The 18,448-nt window shown below is 38.0% G+C and overlaps 1 pseudogene across 1 annotated transcript; it reads right to left on the bottom strand.

Moving 5' to 3' along the window:
• Nucleotides 1-16,125: 16,125 nt before the first annotated feature.
• On the bottom strand, nucleotides 16,126-16,749 carry LOC309818425 (mediator of RNA polymerase II transcription subunit 28-like; annotated as a pseudogene). Its single transcript has one exon. The product of its transcript is annotated as a mediator of RNA polymerase II transcription subunit 28-like (transcript).
• Between the last annotated feature and the right edge of the window lie 1,699 nt (nucleotides 16,750-18,448).

Genomic DNA, 18,448 nt, shown 5'->3' with positions numbered 1-18,448 from the left:
CTCTTCGTTGTGGTATGTGTGTTTCTTATTATGGTGGCTTCTCTTGTGGAGCATGGGCTCTAGGCACACAGGCTTCAGTAGTTGTGGCATGAGGGATCAGTAGTTGTGGTTCATGGGCTCTAGAGTGCAGGCTCAGTAGTTATGGAGAATGGGTTTTGTTGCTCTGCAGGATGTGGGATCTTTCTGGACCAGGGACCGAACCTGTGTCCCCTGCATTGGTAGGCAGATTCTTAACCACTGTGCCACCAGGAAAGTCCCTATATTATGTTATTTAAGTTTTGTCAATTTTACATCATACTATATGTTTGGGAATTTCTATGACAGGGATATACATTATTCAAGGAAATTATTGCCTCTTCTGGGGAAGGAGTTTGTGTGATTTTGGTTGTTATCAACATAGCTGTATCATGTTAGGCAGAATTATGGCTTTATTATTGTCTCTATGTGGAGATTAACTGTGATTTAAGGTGATGTGTGTGGGTATCAAGTTGACAAGGTATGGACTCATGCTGGTTAACTCTATGTGTCAACATGACTCAGCTAAACAACATCCAGATAACTAATGAGACATTATTTTGGGGTGTGTCTGTGTGGAAGGGTATTCCTAGAAGCTTTGATCAGTACACTCTGTAAAGAAATGTGCCCTCACCAATGGGGGCAGGCAACATCTAATCAACTGAGAGCCTGAAGAGAAGAAAAAGATGAAGAAAGGCCAATCCCCTCTTCTTTCTTTTTCGTTTTTTTTTTTGGGGGGGCTGGTATGCGGGCCTCTCACTGTTGCGGCCCCTCCTGTTGTGGAGAACAGGCTCTGGACGTGCAAACTCAGTGGCCATGGCTCACGGGCCCAGCCACTCCGCGGCATGTGGGATCTTCCCGGACTGGGGCACAAATCCGTGTCCCCTGCATCAGCAGGCGGACCCTCAACCACTGCATCACCAGGGAAGCCCCCCCCCTCTTCTTTCTTGATCTGGGATATCCATCTTTTCTTGTTCTCTCACAACAGAATTTCTGGTCTGTCGACCTGGGGACAATACAACTTAACCAGCAGCCTCCTGGTTCTCAGGCCTTTGTACTGTGACTATGATTTACACCATGGGTGCCCTGCTTCTCAGTCTTTAAGACTTAGACTAAATTACTCAACAGGATTTTCTTGTTCTCTAGCTTACAGATGTCAGATTGTGGGACTTCTTGACTTCTATAAATGCCTGATCCAATTCCTATAATAAATATCTTCATATGCCTATCTATCTGTCTATCATCTATCTATCTATCTATCTATCTATCTATCTATCTATCTATCATTTGTCTATCTACTTCTTTTATTTGTTCAGTTTTTTTGGAGAGCTTTTATAGAATTTGACACTGAGAGAGGTTGTAGTTGAACAGAATTTTAAGGATGTGTTTTCTAAATTACTTCTGGGGTTTCTCAAATTGTCTATGTAATTCTACTAGATTAAAGGATGTTGTTTACTCTATTTCCAGTAATAAGTACAGCACTGATACTTTATGGTAAAAGCTTTTCTTAAAGATACACAAAATATATGCATTGGATATTTGTAATTAACCACTTATAAGAAGCGGGGAGCAAAGTAACACTGCTTATGACACATTCAAATATTTTTTTAAAAAAACTAAGGAGCTTAATGATGTTGGTTGGGTCTTCCATATGTTGCTGGAAAAGTTGCAAAAGAAAAGGATGCGCTCTGGCTTTTAAATTGTCAGCTAAAGGGTTGCATAAGTGACCTAAGAGCTTCTAAGAGTGCGCTGAGGGAGAGCTTTATCTCCTGTCAGAGCTGACACTTTTGAAAATCAAACTGTGATTTTCTAAATTTTAATGCAAGTTGAACTCCAAAGTTCCTAGAATTCCTACTTTCAAAGTGATGGGATTGATTGAGAAAGAACTGTAACCTGTAATGTGGAATGGGGATGTGTGGGAAGACCCTGATGAAACAGGGGGCATCAGACCTCTAACATCTTTTGAGTCTTTGTAAGTGGAAGTGGTCTCCCCAACCCCTATAACAATGAATTCCCCATCCAAGTGGTAGCAGCCACCCAATCCGCAGGGGTATCAACCTTTACACCTCCATCTCAGGGTACTAACCCTTCATTGTTTTAGGAAACAATAATGGACTCCCCTGAGGCAGTTACTACGTGTGACTCAATTCCTATCAGAACCCTAAATGTGAGGTACAAAGTGTGACCCATGAGAAGGTGCCCTATACTCCTAAATAACTGCTTGAATTTTTAAGTTATACAAGCAGAAACCTGGGAATATGTATGGGTATGGATATTAAGGGTGTGGGCTTATGGTATGCAAAATATAAAGTTGGAACATGACAATTTTTAAAATATTGGCACACTAAGCAGAAACTGTACATTTAATGTGCAGCATGGGAAGTTAGAAAGGGCTCTAAAGTTTGTTGGGTTGATTGACTGAAACATTGATCAAAGGGTGGTTCATCATGAGTGGTGGAAATGCTAGATCTCCCTTGGTTTAATGTAAGGAAAAGGATTCAAAAGCACAGGGACAGTGGAATGGTAGAGTGGATTTATCACTTAAGATCTATTCAACCGAACTGGAAGTGTCCAATATACACTTGCTATACTGCTTTCTCCCTCCCAACCTGAACTTATGACTTCATGGATAACTCTCTTAAATGAATTGAAAAGGGAAGAAAAAAAGATAGCTTGGCTTACAGATAGTTTTGTATGATATGCAATTGCTACCCAAAATTGGAGAGCTGCAGCACTACAGTCCCTCTACAAAGGAGAGTGGTGAAGAGCAATCTTCTTAGTAGGCAGAACTTTGGGCATTGCACTTGGTTGTTCACTTTGGAAGGAGAAATGGACAGATGTTGTTTATATACTGATTCATAGGCTGTGGCCAATGCTTTGGCTTGATGACCAGGGACTTGAAAGGAACATGATTGGAAAATTGGTGACAATGAAATTTGGGGAATAGATATGTATATGAATATTCATGTATATGAATAAAAGAGGATACACCTATTTTAAAAGGCATAAAAACAAGAATATATATGTATCCCATGTAAATGCTCATCACAGGGGACCTCTGGGGGGAATGAGTGTATTGACAAATTTCTGTGAACTTCTTATGATTTATGTAAAATCTATATTAGTAAATATATCCACATACATACAGCCTATGAAGTTTTGTCATCATTTCCTGTTTGAAAATTCTCTTATGTATTTTAACATATCAAATGAATATAATTAGTTTATCATCTCCCTTTTACAAGGTAAAAGACAAATCCTTTGAGACTTTCTAGAAACCCTTTGGGAAATCTTGATGTTAATTGGAGTTCAAAAGATTCCTGTTCCAATTTGTTTGGGAAAATTGACAAAAATGTCAAAAGGGTTAGACATATGACTAAATAGGATTATTGTGAAAACAACCCTTGGTTATCCATTTTACCAAAGTGACAAATTATTTTAAGGACAAATACATAAAATTACACAGTTGTAAAAAAAAATTTGGCTTATTGAGAAGACTCAGTTTTTAAGCAACCAAAGACCTCTGAATCACAGGACATTATTTACAGTGCAATATCTTGGTTTCCTAGGCAGAATATTTAAAAGGGAAAGAAGATTTTTTAAATAGTTTCTTCTTAATAGCAGTATATTAACCTAAGAAAACTTTGTTGTTTTAGTAGAGAGAAAATCAAATTCTGAATATGCATCAGTGAACTGTTTATTCTAAGGCTATTTTTTTTACAGCCTTATAAATAAATTCATCTACTCTCCACTAGCTTGAGCACACAAAATAATATTCCCTTTCCAAGATCCTTTCCTGAACATTCTAAAACTTCTTTTTAAATATCTGTTTAGTTTTTGTCTTACTGTTTTCCACTTTATCATTCTAGAACAACCAATTGTTCTGGTTTAGGACAAAGTTAAAATCTTGGGCCCTTAACAAAAACACATCCTTTATATCTTTCTTTATTAAAAATACATCTTATTTCCTTGCATACTGAGTTTTTTCTTTACTCTTGTTAGTCACAGTGGTGTTATTTGCAAAATTGATACAAAATTTTAACCATTATTTCTGTCTATTACAGAAAATAAAAACAGAACTGAGCAATTTTTAACTGACTACCACACAGTATCATTCTGTAGCAAATTATGAATACATCATTTTATAACTTTATAGAGGCATATGGCTTTTTATAGAACAAATATCATGTTATTGACAGGCACAAATATATTTACTTTCTCTATGCTGTGTTTATAAAAATAAGATGCCTAAAATCGATTAACTTGGGGTTTCCCTGGTGGCACAGAGGTTGAGAGTCCGCCTGCTGATGCAGGGGACATGGGTTCGTGCCCTGGTCCGGGAAGATCCCACATGCTGCGGAGCGGCTAGGCTCGTGAGCCATGGCCGCTGAGCCTGCGCGTCCGAAGCCTGTGTTCCACAATGGGAGAGGCCACAACAGTGAGAGGCCCGCGTACTGGAAAAAAAAAAAATTCGATAAACTTATATTCAGCAATTAATATTTCAATATTTTACCTTATTTGGAAATTCAACAAATATCTATTATTTATCCTAACTTAGCATAGCTTTAAGTTTTCAAGTTAGAAAAAATACTTGTGGAATAATTATTAAGTTCACATTTGGTAAAACATAATAATTGTTAGCAAATTTATAAAAATTTTATCCCACTTACAGTCACTTGTTCTTAACAATTACAATTATATTTGGGTTGATCATGAACATTTCATGAGTCTAAAAAATCAAATCTAGACATTATCCTAGGATATTTTTCTAGTTAAAAATTGATCAAGTTTTTTTTTTTTAAGTCTAAGAGCAAAGCACATAAAAAAGGTTAAACACATGGGTCTTCCTTTTCTCCTCCCCTCTTCCTCCTCCTCTTCCTCCTCCTCTCCCTCCTCCTCCTCCTCTTCTTCCTCCTCCTCCTCCTCCTCTTCTTCCTCCTCCTCCTCCTCCCCTCCTCCTCCTCCTCCTCCTCCTCTTCCTCCTCCTCCTCCTCCTCTTCCTCCTTCTTCTTCTTCTTCTTCTTCTTCTTCTTCTTCTTCTTCTTCTTCTTCTTCTTCTTCTTCTTCTTCTTCTTCTTCTTCTTCTTCTTCTTCTTCTTCTTCTCCTTCTTCTCCTTCTCCTTCTTCTTAATTTACTGAAGTACTTGACCTGCGTCATGCAACCCAATTTTTAAAAAATATTTATATATTTATTTATTTGGTTGCACTGGGTCTTTGCTGTGGCAGGCAAGATCCTTAGTTGCAGCTTGAGGGTTCCTTAGTTGCGGCTCACCAGCTCCTTAGTTGCAGCATGTGGGCTCCTTAGTTGTGGCATGTAAACTCTTAGTTGTGTCATGCATGTGGGATCTAGTTCCCTGACCAGGGATCAAACCCAGGCCCCCTGCATTGGGAGCACATAGTCTTAACCACTGCACCACCAGTGCAGTCCCGCAACTCACTTTTAAATTAAATTTTACCACCTATTGTATTTTTAGTTTGTTATCTTAAACATCCATTAAAGATACCATAAGCTTGCTTGATTACTAAATCTAGGTAAAATATACATATACATATATATATATGCATTATATTTAATGCTGACAACTCTGAAGACATGTCAGTTTCCATGTACTAACAGTTTTTAAAACTAGCTTTATTTAACAAATGTAATCCCAGTTAAATTTTTTAAAATTAGATTTATATCTATATTTCTAAAGTTTTAGGAATGCTTAATTTTAGGGACACATTTATCTCTAAGCCAATTTGGATAGATTTCCTTTAAGAGACTTAAAAATTAATTTAGTAATATTATCCAGAGGTATAAAATGTCTTATATACGTAACATACATGCATTTTTACATACATAAAGACACACAAAAACTTACAGAGGCATATAGATGTTTTAGAGATTTTATTTAAAAATTTCAGCTGTAAATCCGAGAAGCATAGTAATAAATTTTCACTTGTTTACCACCACCTTATATTTATAACTAAATTGTGTTTCTGGCAAATGGACAAGTCAAAGTTAACTGTTTACCAATATTTGTGGAGGTGACTTAAGCTTTTCTTTTGCCCTAATATGTAATTTGATGGAAGCTGTGGACTAAATTTTAGGTCAGTGACCAATGAAACACATAGCAGCTCTCTGGATGTATCCTAACTCATACGAGTATACAAGGCATAAAGTTATGTTTCCAAATAGCTTTTTTTTCCTAATTTCAACTATAGGTATTTGCTTTTGGGGATCTATTAGTCCCTGGATAGGACTTGATTTAGATTAGGAGAGCTATAGTTAAATAGACTATGGAGCTGTGGGGCTGAAGTAAAATGGGAAAAGTGTGGCAGGGTGAACAGAGAGATGGAGGAATCATGGTTATGAAGTGGGACATATGAAAGGGCTCAAGGAAACTGGAGGGGATATCTAAGCAGTAAATGGAGCATCTCTGATGGGAAGAGGAAGAGGTTTTAGAGGAACCCATTTGGGAACCATAAATTTCCCAAAGAGGCCACTGAAGTGCCAAATTATTCCTAGTAAAATCACACCAGCAAGGAAGAAAGCAGACAGAGTTAAGCATATAGTCAACAGGGGTTCAAGAGGTCGGTTTTCAGTTCACTGAGATGCTCCAATGTTTGGAACTAGTGGTACTATATATATATATATACCTATGAATAGAGAAATTTGGGACTCTAACACAGCTTGTGCTTGCCTGGGCCTCTAACCAAACTTCTTAGACAGAAACCTAAGAATCTAACCTGACTTTGTTTTTGTTTGTTTTCTGGTACTATAACCAAAATTCTAGAGTGTACTCAAAATCTTATGAATAAAAATCTGTCTCTACAAGATTCAAATGACATTTGTCTGGACCAATGGTTTAGTAATCAGACTCACCCAAGGATCTCCAATCAAACAGTTAAGAAAGAAGATGAAGTCTCCATTGGTATATGCTTTGGTTCCTGAGTGAGTTGCCAAGGGCTCCAAAATTAAATCTTATCTATCCAAGTTGCAGATTATTACTGTCAAAGAAGAACCAGAGTTTTGAAAGGATAAAAACTAATTTTACTCAGGACTATTGAAATATGGAAATAGAGAGCTCAGTGTAGAAATAGAATAAAATTCTAATTCAGCATGGACAAGTGTGAATTTATAGCAAGAGAACCTGGCTGGGTTCAGTGGATGGAAAATTACTAAGAGGACATATGAAGGGTATGGGGGATTTTGGCTAAATCAACCTAACAGGATCCTTGCTGAAGACAGGCCAGGTTGTGGTGGATGGGGGAGGACAAAAAATCAGGTTAGATATTGAGGGTAATCCCTACTGAAGTATAAGAGACCCTTGGAAAACTGTCTTAGCAACATCATTATGATAAGGCTATCACAAGGATGTGCACAGATGGTCCTAGGGGAAGGTTCAAAGTGTTTGACTAAAGTTTGGTGAAGAAAATAATCTGTGTCACTGTGAAAGGAAAATTGGAAAAATATTGTATAAGGAAGGTAAAGAACAGTGTGTCTTATATATAGAACAACCTTAGGGTGTCTCTTAGTACAATGATGCTCTGTGATTAACATTAAGATAAATCTACAACAACCCAATCCAAGCAGGACTAGTAATGTCCCAGACCCTTTAGGATTGAAAGCTTTTAATTCACCAAGTAAATAGCCACCACCTGTTGAGGTGTTAGCTGATGAAAAAAGAATACAGAATGAATAGTAGAAAAACATAGTTATATATACCTCCTTTATAACATTGCTGACCAACTACAGCAATAAGGACAATAATTGCCATGAGTATTTTCTCCTTTGTTATGAATATATTAGTGTGTATATATACACGTATTAAGCAAATATATTCTTTTCTATCCTCTCTTATTTCCCTATCATGTATTTAGGAGATATACTGTCTTCATATCATGGTATTTAGGTATTGTTAATTTTACATTGTACAATTTTTATGGGATATCTAGAAGAGTAAACAAAACACGAGGATTTTACCTCTTTTGTGGAGAAGGAGTTAGTGTGTTTTGGTAGTATGCAGGATACTTCCATCATGTTAGGCAGAATTTAACTGATTATTTTCTTTATTTGAAATTTAAGTATTGTTGAAGATGATGGGTATAAGTGTTAAGTTGACAAGGGGTGAATTTATGATGGTTAATTTTAGAGTTAACTTTATTGGGCTAAGTCCAGATAGTGGATAAAACATTATTTCTGGGTGTGACTGTGAGGGCTTTACTTTCTTTTTTTTTTTTCTGCGGTACGCGGGCCTCTCACTGTTGTGGCCTCTCCCGTTGCGGAGCACAGGCTCCGGACGCACAGGCTCAGCGGCCATGGCTCACAGGCCTAGCCACTCCGCAGCATGTGGGATCTTTCCGGACCGGGCCACGAACCCTTGTTCCCTGCATCAGCAGGTGAACTCTCAACCACTGTGCCACCAGGGAAGCCCCCTGTGAAGGCTTTTCTGCAAAGGATTAGCATTTGATTCAATCAGTATACTGAGTAAAGAGATCCAGCCCCAGCAATTTTTTGACAGCATTATCTAATCACAATAGAGACCCACAATAGAAAAAAAATGGCAAAGGAAGACAAATACCTTCTCCTCTCCTAGAGCTGGAGCATTTATTTTTCCAACTCTCTGACATCAGAACTCTTGGTTCTCAATCTTTGGACTCTGATATTTACACCAGTGGCCCTTCATTCTTACATCTTTAGCATAGGGCTAGAAGTTATTCCATGGGCTCCTCTGCTTTTAGGACTCTGAACCTAGACACAATTTACCACATAATTTTCTGATCATTAAGCTAGTAGATGACAAAGAGTGAGACTTCTGTCCTCTATAACTACCTGAAACAATTGCTATAATAAATATCCTCTTTTGTCTACTTATTGATTATCTATTATCTATCATCTAGTTATCTATCATCTATCTTTATTTATCTCATCATCATCCTCTGTCTTTTCTCTAGCTATATATTATCTACCTATCTAACCCATATATTCTGTTTTTTTCTGGATAACCCTTATTAATATACACTTGGAATGGATGGAGAGTGATTCTAGAGAACATAATTTTATTTTTTTATTGAGGGACATTTTTTGGTCTGTTGAAGGATTTTCAATCAAAAGGGGAAATGATGGAAAAATCTGCACATATTTTGAAGTATGGGGAAGTCATTCTGTCTTATATGTGGTTTAACAAACTTTACTGACCAGAGCAGCCTATACTGTGATCTTTTGGACATGCATTGTAATTGTACATCCACTTTGGCCATTGAGGAGGGGAATGCATTTGAAAGTCAAAATGGAATAGCTGTGGTCCAGACATCCAGGGTAAAACTAGATGGCCATGATGGACATGATTTTAGACGTTTCTGTATTGCTGAGAAGTTGAGTTTTCTGAGCTGTATTAGATATGGGACACCACTAGCCATTGTCAAAGTAGTGTCTGCTGGCAGATGGTAGCTACAACTTTATGACCTCAAGGTCTCCTCTTATAACTATTAAATTTTTAGACAATAAAAGTGCTCTAGATCATATGTTAGCAGAAAAAAATGGGAGACATATAGTGGCCAATAGCTTCTGTTATGTATATGTTAATACCATATGTCAGTTGAGTTTTACCTAAGGTCATCTTAAAGTGGTATTCCCTTAACTCATCTGTAGTTATTTCCCCAGATCTATATTGCATGATTGGAATAGAGATACTAATAGCTGGCAGAATCTCCTCACAGGTTTCTGTCTGCAAAATGATGGATATTAACATGCAAAAAGTCATATGAAAGTCATTTGAACTGCCTCCACCTTGTAAAATAGTAAACCAAAAGCAATACCACACTCCTGGTAGAAGTGCAGAGATGCGTGCCACAATCAAGATGCAACAATGTAGATTCCCACCACATCTCCAAAAATTATTTTATTAGGCCTTGTAGAAGATATGACTATTAGAGAATAACAGCAGATTAAGGAAATCTTAATCATTGGTGATACTAACTTCAGCTGTTGTACCAGATGTGGTTTTATTGCTTGAGCAAATTTACATATCTCCTGGAATTCATTTACCAGCTATTACCCTGGCACAACATTTTCCTCCATACATGTTCATAAGGCCCACTAGAAGCAGTTTCCATCCAGGCAAGAACAAAAATACACCTTTACTTTCTCCCTCAGGAGTACATCAATTCTCCAGCTCTACGTCACAATTTAATTTGCAGAGAACTTGATTGTCATTTCCTTCCACAAGATATCTTACTGGCCCTTTATATTGATAACATTATGCTTTATGGACCTATTGAGTGGGAATATCAAATTATTTAGAGTTACTTTTGTCATTTATATGTAAAATGGTGTGGAATACATCCGAATAAATCAAGGACCTTCTACCTCTATGAAATTTCTATGAGTCCAGTGGCTTAGGGCATATCCAGATATCCCTTTTAAGATAAACAATTAGTTGTTGCATCTGACCCCTCCTACCACCGAGAGAGAGGCACAGCCACTTTTATATAACAAAGTACTGGCAGCATTAGCCAGTCAGGCAATAAAAATCATTAGTTATTGTGGAAACACAAATAAAAATTACAATGATATATCACCTCACAACTGTCAGTATGGCTATCATCAAAAAGTCAAAAAATAAAGTGCTAATGTATATATATATATAATATAAAATATATAATAATCATATATAATATATATACATACATATATATAAGTATATATATTATATATATATTTAATCACACACACAAATAAGTAGATAAGTTTTTGCATCTAGTTCCTCTTACAACCAAGAAAAAAGGACAATGAACATCTTTGGATTTCTGAGGCTATATATTTCTAATTTGAGTGTGTTACTCTTGGCCCATTTATCCAGTGACATGGAAAACTGCTCGTTTTGAGTGGGGCTCACAAAAAGAGAAGGCTTTGCAACAAGTCTAGCCTGCTATGCAAGATGCTCTGCAACTTGGGCCATGTATTCCAGCAGACCCAATGCTCTAGAAGTTTCAGGGGCAGAAAAAGATCTTGCTTGGGTCCTTTGGCAACCCCTATAAGTGAAGCACAAGGCTGATTTTTAGGATTTTGGAACAAGGTCATGATATCATCCACAGATACTTACTCTACTTTTGAGAAACAGCTCTTGGCCTGCTACTGGACCTACAAGAGACTGAATGCTTGACCATGGGCTGCCAAGTTACCATGTGACCAGCACTGCTCCTCCTGAATTGAGTGTTATCTGACCAGGTAAGGCATAGCATTTGGAATGCACTGAAGTACCACACCTTGAAAAAAAAGTGATATATGCATGATAGAGTCAGGGCAAACTCTGAAGGCAAAAACAATTAGATAAAAAGCCCTAAGCCCATGGAACCTACTCCTGAAGCACTGCCTTCTCTCTCCTAACCTCCACTTATGACCTTATGAGGAACACTCTTAGTAGTTGACAAAGGAAAGAGAAATGCAGGCCTGGTTTAATAATGTTTCTGCACAATATGTAGTCATTACCCAAAAGAGGAGAGTTGCAGCCATAAAGTCCCTTTCTGGAAAGGGAATCATCCCAGTGGCACGATATCAGGCAGTTTACCCAGTTGTTCACTTTGTTTGCAAGAAGAAATGTCCAGAAGTGCTGCTATGTATCATTATGTAACATTTTTGAACTGGGGACAATGCTTTGGATTGATAGTCAGAACCTTGAAAGGAACATGGTTGGAAAATTAATGACAATGAGATTTTGGTAAAGGTCTCAATGGGTAAGAAAACCCATGAAGATATTTCTCCTTTCATGGAACGTTTGCAAAAGGTAGACTTCAGCAGAAAAGGATTTCAATGATTAAGTGGATAGGATGATGCATTCTATGGGTACTAGTTAGCCTCTTTGCCCAGCTGTCACTGCCATAGCCCAAAGGGCTCATGAACAAATTCATGAACAAAGTATCTATGGTTGCATGAATGGAAGTTATGCAAGAGTTAGCAACATTAACTTTCACTCACCAAGGCTGAGTGCTCAATAAACCAGGAGCTGAGAGCAACACTGATCCTCTCATATGGAACCACTTCATAGGGTGATCAGCCAGCTACCTAGTTACAGGTTGATTACAGTAGATCCTTTATATAATGGAAGGAGATGGACTTTTCATTACTGGAATAGACACAACTTTAGCACACTTTGCTTTGCCTCTATGCAATGATACTGCCAAAACTATCACCTGTGGACTTAAAGAATGCCTTATCCACTCTTCTGGTATTTTACTCAGGATTGCTTCAGATTAAGAAACTTACTTTACACAGAAGATTTGTGGTAATAGGACCATGTTCATTCAATTTACTGTCTTACCATGTGACCCACAATCCTGAAGCAGATGATTTGATATCATGGTGGAAGGACATTTTGGTGGCTCATTTACAATGCCAAGAGGTAACAACATAAGTGTTCTAACAAGGTTCTCCAAGGAGCTGTATATGCTTTGAATAAGGGTACTCTTTCTTTGATATCCAGTATTCATGGGTTCAGGAATCAGGGGTGAAAGTGGGAGGGACACCACTCATTATTTCTCCTAGTGCCCACTAGCAACATTTTTTAAAAAATCATTAACGAATAATTTAATAATGAATATTATCTTTCTTCTCCATTGGGAGATGAAGGGAAGGAAATTCTCTAGTGAAATTTGTTACAAAAATCAGAGATGCACTCACTGCAGAAGAATTGTTTCCAGTTAGTACTAACTACAAGGCCCAGATTCAACAAAAGCAAGTCACTTTTGGAATTCAACTATAAAAGTCTAAAGTGGATATGATGAAAGCACTACGTTTGTTTTTGTTTTTTTTTTGCGGTACGCGGGCCTCTCACTGTTGTGGCCTCTCCCGTTGTGGAGCACAGGCTCCGGATGCGCAGGCTCAGCGGCCATGGCTTACGGGCCCAGCCGCTCCGTGGCATGCGGGATCTTCCCGGACTGGGGCACGAACCTGCGTCCCCTGCATCGGCAGGCGGACTCTCAACCACTGCGCCACCAGGGAAGCCCCAAAGCACTACGTTTATTAAAACCTCATTGTTTTGGAGTATCTTTAACTTTTTTTTTCCACACACACTGTATTTTATTTTTATAAGAGATAAATAAACTGACACCAAGCATTGTAAATGGATGATCACAACAAAAGCAACAATGATTTCAATTACCAAACAAGAAACACACTCATACTATGTCATAATATTGACATTCAGTCCAGCAATCTTCCACTATAACAGCTCCTTTACTTTGCAGTGAAAATTGATTTGTATATTTTTGGCCTCTGAGTACTTGTGGGATTTATTTTTTATTCAAACAGGAAGTGACAAAAATTATAATCATCCTCATCAGTTCACTCAGTCCCATGTAATTAATTTTTTTTTTACCATCTCCCCTTTTCAATTTATTAGGCTAATTTCACAACCTCATTGAAATGCCAGAGCACATCAGATAACTTTTGAAGAAGCCATAAAGTGTAATACTGTATTGATTAACCATTTCTTCTTTTACCTGTTTTTGGAGGGGGTTGTTTAATTTGTGCTTGAAATAAATAGTACATGTTGCAAAATATGCGGCATCTGGGATCCTCCCAGACCGGGGCACGAACCCGTGTCCCCTGCATCGGCAGGCGGACTCCCAACCACTGTGCCACCAGGGAAGCCCTAGTATCTTTTTAAGAGTAAAGAAGTGTTATCTTTCCCTAAAAGGATAGTAGAGTATTAAGTTGTTTATTGAATAATTTTCAAAACCATCTAAGAAAACGTTTTGTTTGTTTTTAGGACACAAGATGATGAAACAGCCCAGCCCAAAGAAGTCCAGCAGAAGCAGGGCTCAGCCCACCAGGAATGGTTTACCAAATATTTTTCTTTCTAAACTTATCCTTAAACTGATCATAAAGTGGACATTTGAAACACATTTCTTTTGAAGCATCTGATTGAAGGAATGAACTAAAAAGCCAACCAACCAAATAACTTGCTTGTAATATGATTTACATACATAGCTAAAACAAATTCTTGCATTAACATTTCATACTGTTTCATTGTGACATTAAGATAAAACAAGCCAGTGTTATCAGAAAGTGCCCATAGGGAAATATTATTAATGTTACTGATGACCTACCCATGGTATTTCTAGTGTCCATAAGACTGCAATCCGCATTGTGGAATATCAGACTTTGTGATTTCCATGGTCTACTTTTAAAGCGGTTTCATTTTCCTAGGACACTGGTCATCTTCACTTGAAAAGTGTTTCTATGTAAATGATATAATTCCAAAATACACATGTAACCTCAATAGGTAGAGAAATAAAACAAAGCTCAAAATAACCAGGAAAGCCAATTTTAAAAAACCAAAGAAAACAAAACTGCTAGGAATGGACTATAGCAGACCTTGGCATACTTGGATCAAATATTTTGACTTCCTAGGTCCAGGACATGAAGATTATAGAGGGAATAACAGCTACCTCTAAGGGGCTTTTTGAAGTTTAAGCAAAATATGGGTAATAATACTAATCGTGAATTGGAATTAAGCCTTGCCAGGATTTTTCTGTGAATAACTGAGCCTCACCCCATCATACATCTCAACTTCAATGACTGTAGCATCAACTTGGTCATTTGTGATGGTTTCTAGATTATGCTTTGAAGTGAAAGATCTACTGAACCTCTAGTCTTGCCTCATGGTGCATTGCTTCCCCATTGCATGGATGCTCAGGAGATTAAAGGGAACTGGGAATGGCCATTCACAATGCTGACCTCGCTGTCAGTCCACGCTGAGCTGTCTGACCCTCTGATGGAGCAGTGCAATTTGACAAGAGCCAGTACAACTTTTAGTGGTCAAAATATGTTCTCAATCCTTTGGTGCTGGCCCAGTAAGTGACCTATAAACAGTTGTCTCTTCTATGCACCATCAAATCTTTGATCTTTGAATAAAACTTTATAAACAACTGGGCAATAAAAATAGTTGTGATTTTTACTGATTTTCCAAAGAAAGGTGAAATTAGATGAAGGCTGAACTTGGAAATAGGAAGCTCACATTAACCTCAGTCAGATCATCAATAAAACGTAGCTGCGGTGCTTTGTGACCACCTAGAGGAGTGGGACAGGGAGGGTGGGAGAAGCAAGAGGGAAGAGACATGGGGACACATGCACATGCACAGCTGACTCACCCTGCTACAAAGCAGAAACCAACACACCACTGCAAAGCAACCACACTCCAATACAGATGTCAAAAATAATTAATTAGAATAAAATAAAAAAATAAAACGTAGCTGCTCATGCACTTATGTCATTTTGAGAGAAATGCAATTACAACTCAGACTCACAATTTAAAACTAAATTTACTACCTAATCAAAACATATGGCCTAATAACATAAATTTTTAAATATCACTTCTCCTACCCTCCCCCAAAAGTAAATGAATACTACACAAAATATAAACTCACCCCAAATAAAAGTCAACATTAAGGGGGCTTCCCTGGTGGTGCAGTGGTCGAGAGTCCGCCTGCCGATGTAGGGGACACGGGCCTGCGCCCCAGTCTGGGAAGATTCCACACGCCGCAGAGCGGCTGGGTCCGTGGCCTATGGCCGCTAAGCCTGCGCGTCCGGAGCCCGCGTTCCACAGCAGGAGAGGCCACAGCAGTGAGAGGGCCACGTACCACACACACACAAAAAAAGTCAACATTAAGGATACTGCTGGATTCCTATAGCACTAGTTACTGCAGTACAGTAACAGCTACTACACTAACCTATGAAATTATAATCCTCTTCCAACCTATTTACAAAATATCCTCATTCTGAGGTTCTGGAAGTGTTACATCGTTGCATTAGACTCCTCTTCTTTAGGTAGTTCAGTCTTGAAAAACAGCAAATTTACATATTTTTATATACTGCCACTGATGTGTAAATTATCATAAAAGGCCTTACAACCAAAATCCTCATCCTTTGATATGCAGATCAGATCATACAAGCTTTTCCCCTCAGATCATACAAAATAATCCAAAACTGGAAACAGAGAGACAAACACTCATACAAAAATAAAAATAATAAAAACAAGAAGCAAAAAACAAAAACATAAAAAGGAATCTGTAAACGGCATGATATTAACAGTCTTAAATTTTGCTAAAGACAATATACTTGGTTTACCAAAGCAATAAGCATTTTATAAAGTATTCCAGAAATAATGCTTATAAAAATAGGGGGAAATTTTTAGATGAGAGCGCAAAACTAAATCATCTCACTCTCTGGCAAAGAGTTCTCCCAAAATGTCATGTCTACAAGAAGTGATGTTTGGCAAAACTGTGTCTGGGCTGACTCAGCCACCAGCTCATGTTCAGGTGGCTTTTCCTCAGGTTTGCTTCATCGGTGCAGGGATATTTGCAGATGCCTGCTCGAGGTAGGCCAGGGAACCCTGAAGGATGTCGGCTGGCTTTTTGTGCTGCATGTTGATGTCCTCCAGCTGCCAATGTCTCAGTTTTGTTAAGTGCTTCTGGACCAGAGCATCCTTTCTCTGTAATTCGTTCCTCAGTTCCGAGACGTCCAGTTCGAATTTCTTCCTGATCTGTACCATTGACATAATCCTGACTCACCAGAGAAGCAAAACAAGCCTCGAACGATGACTCCAACTCGTCCACCAAGGTACTGTTAGAAGTCCTCGGAACGCCTGGTGTGGCCTGAAGAAGCGAAGCCTGGGCCAAGAGGCCCGGCGGGAGTGGCGGCGGTCCCGGTGGCTGCCCGGAGAACATGCCTCCTAGCGAAGCCGCCATTTCTAAAAAATCTAACTTTTTTATCTTGATCTTTTGTTAGCACTTTTATGAATTCATCAGTTTTCCATTAGAGTTCTGAAAATGCTTATTCATTCAGTTCAGCAGTATAGTCAGTTACCAGAAACCTGTACTTGTCAGAGTCTTTTCCATGAATTCCTTGAAGATGAAACAGTTTTGCAAAAGCATCAGAGTACACCCAGAACTGTCTGTAAATGACAAAAGACTTAAAAATGACCACGGTTAAAGATTTGATGAAAGTTCATAATAATGCAATTGACAAGGAAATTTAGTTATTTCTGAGATATACATTTTAAAGTAATAACTAGAATTATGACTTATAACATTATACCAGAACATATAAGATTTTTAGAAATTTCATGTAATGTCTGAAACATTTATATTAACATATTTCCATACAAATAACCCACAGAAAGTTGAGTGTTAGTTGTTTTCTATTCCCACTAGCAACATTTTTGCTTACTGTTTCCATGACATTATGCTCTCTGACCTAGAGAACCTAATTTATGAGGATGGAATGCTTCCACGAGGAGAAAAAACAGTGATATTCCCCTGAACTAGAAGTTAAGACTGCCACCTGGACACATTGGTCTCTTCATGACTCTTAATTAGGCAAGGAAGGGATTTGCTGTTCTGAATAGAGTGATTGATTTTAAGGTCAGAGAACTCATAGCTGAACATTAGTTAAAGCAGTAAAAACAGATTTATTCAATAATATTCTTATAAGGGAAAAGAGACCTCACTATAAAGCCTTGTTCAATCTCAAAAACAGCATGAGCAAGTGGGAATTTATATCCAAGGAGCCTGGTAGGGGTCGCTGTCTGGAAAATTACTAATAGGAAACATAAAACATAAAGGGGTATCTGGGTAAATCAAATGAACAGGATTCTTTCTGAAGACAGGCCACACTTATTGGTCATCACTTGGTAGATAATAGAAAATTAGAGAGCAAATTTGGTATCAAGACTGATTATACAAAGACAATGAGTGACTATTGTCAAACTGAATTAGCATAGTTCTTGCTAAGAATTTATAAGAGAATGCACAGATGAACCAAGGAGAGAGTTTAGGATGACTAGTTTTATCAAATAAAGAATTGTCAGTCCCCCACATTTTCAAGAAAATAAGAGACATTCTTTTTTCCTTTGGATAATACAAGTTCATTTCTTTCAGTCTTCTTTTGTTTGTTAAGGAACAGCTGAATCATCTGTTGAGACCAGGTGGTAGAAGATATGTGCTTGGTGGTGTTACCTATCAGGCATTTAATGAAGGAAAGTTTCTATGAAAGTAAAGAAAACAAAATATTAATGTTACAAACCAAGTTTTTGATTCCAGAGTGCAGAAAGTCAAGAATATTTCTAAATGATTGGCTCAAAACAACTTTGGATAGTGGAGTGGAGAAAGCAGTGGCAATCCAATGGATTTCCTTGTTTGCAGTTTAAATGTCAGTGGTGATGGCAGCAGCTGTTATGGTGAAATTTCTGAGTGGCCCACACAAGTGTGGAAAAAGTAGTTGCCCGTACATAATCTGTTGTGATTATGTTCTTGATGTTCGTATCAAGTCATCTAGTGTCTACCTGCAGGGATTTAGGAAAAGTAAAAATTCAGTTGCAATAATTTCACGTCAGACAGGGGAAAAATTGGGAATATCAATTTGGAAAACTTTAGCCAGATATTGGAG

Source organism: Grampus griseus, assembly GCF_964374135.1.
Source record: "Grampus griseus genome assembly, chromosome: 2".
Taxonomy (NCBI): Eukaryota; Metazoa; Chordata; class Mammalia; order Artiodactyla; family Delphinidae; genus Grampus; species Grampus griseus.
The sequence above is the reverse complement of the archived record's forward strand: the minus strand, read 5'-3'. Positions and strand labels throughout refer to the sequence as shown.